This window comes from Sinocyclocheilus grahami, unplaced genomic scaffold (assembly GCF_001515645.1).
Source record: "Sinocyclocheilus grahami isolate Dianchi unplaced genomic scaffold, SAMN03320097.WGS_v1.1 scaffold2196.1, whole genome shotgun sequence".
NCBI lineage: Eukaryota > Metazoa > Chordata > Actinopteri > Cypriniformes > Cyprinidae > Sinocyclocheilus > Sinocyclocheilus grahami.
The window spans coordinates 60,255-62,034 of NW_015507375.1; positions in this window are offsets into that span (position 1 = coordinate 60,255).

A 1,780-nucleotide genomic window follows, 5' to 3' on the forward strand; every position below is an offset into this window, starting at 1 on the left:
CTACTATTACATTACTGGCCCATTGTCGGATGTCGAAACCACCAAAGGATAAGAGGGCGCATAACTTATCCACTAACTGACATGCTTTTTGTACAGAGGGTAAACTTAGTAACTTAGTAGCCGTGTTGAAGCATTTATCCATTGAGAATCTCACTTCCTCATTAGAAGTACTGTGCAGAGCCACATGCCGACATGCCGCGAAGGTGGCACAGCAGGGGCTGCATGTAGTCCCGAAGGGGAGGACTTGCCATTTATAATTATCTGGAGGGTCATCTCATCGCAGGTCATGCCATAGGAAACGTAGAAGTGGTCTGTCTTCAGGCAGTAGCAGGAACTGATGAAACATCCCACATATATCCCCACTTATGGCTACACAATGCTCCCTGAACCGCAGGAGGAGACCATGGAGAGAGGGGCTTAGAACTGGACCAGGTAGCAAGGAGTCATTAAGGTTCAGCCCCTCATATTCGAAGGAATAGTTAAACACTAGGCAGTTTTTACCATTGTGAGTGATCATATTGTGTGGAAAATACCAGTTCTCTCCTGTGGCTCCTTGTCCCTCATTTAGCAGTTTGATGGCAGCACCAGTCAACTCCATTTTCTTTATCTCAGATTTATACACCTTCTCTGGTGACCGAGCGAGCTGACACTCCATGCCTCTGAGACTAGGCATGACTGCTTCCTTTGGAGCACAAAAGAGGGGGAAATCCTTCCTGTGCAATAAAAGTGTTGTGTAGCCAAATATTCCATTGACATCAACCCATGTAATCTTGGCCTCCAAGAGCCTGATAGCCTATCGATCCTCCTTAGATTGGGTAGCTTTTTTTCTCACATCGGTACGGCAAGACATCTATCTGCCAGAGCCTTTCGACATCCCTCCTCAACTGTAGTTCAGCAGGGCTGAGGGACAAGAAGAAGCATTGTTGAGCTGTTAGCTGATCTTTCAAGAGTCTTACAGGTCCCTGCAACACATAATTGCGAATAACATGCCTTACCTTAACACAGAATCGACCACAGAATCCAAGGTTTATATTTTTACTATGAATCTTTGAGTTAACATGTACTAAACATGAGTGGAATTTGCACCGCAGCACCCCCACACCTTGATGCTCATGACAAGAATAGCATGTATAGTTATCTTTATTGAAGTGAATTAGATTTAAATCGCCATCATGCATGAATGAATATTTTAGCAATTTTACACATAATAATCCACGATTATCACATTACACAAAACTGAAATTGCACGTCAAAATAACACATTGTCAATATTTTTTTGAGACTAACAACTACTATTACATTACTGGCCCATTGTCGGATGTCGAAACTACCAAAGGATAAGAGGGTGCATAACTTATCCACTAATTGACATGCTTTTTGTACAGAGGGGAAACTTAGGAGACAGTTGTCCGTGTTGAAATTGAGAATCTCACTTCCTCATTAGAAGTACTGTGCAGAGCCACATGCCGCTGGAGGGTGAAGGTGGCACAGCAGGGGCTGCATGTAGTCCCAAAGGGGAGGACTTGCCATTTATAATTATCTGGAGGGTCATCTCATCACAGGTCATGCCATAGGAAACGAAGAAGGGGTCTGTCTTCAGGCAGTAGCAGGAACTGATGAAACATCCCACATATATCCCCACTTATGGCTACACAATGCTCCCTGAACCGCAGGAGTAGACCAAGGAGAGAGGGGCTTAGAACTGGACCAGGTAGCAAGGAGTCATTAAGGTTCAGCCCCTCATATTCGAAGGAATAGTTAAACACTAGGCAATTTTTAC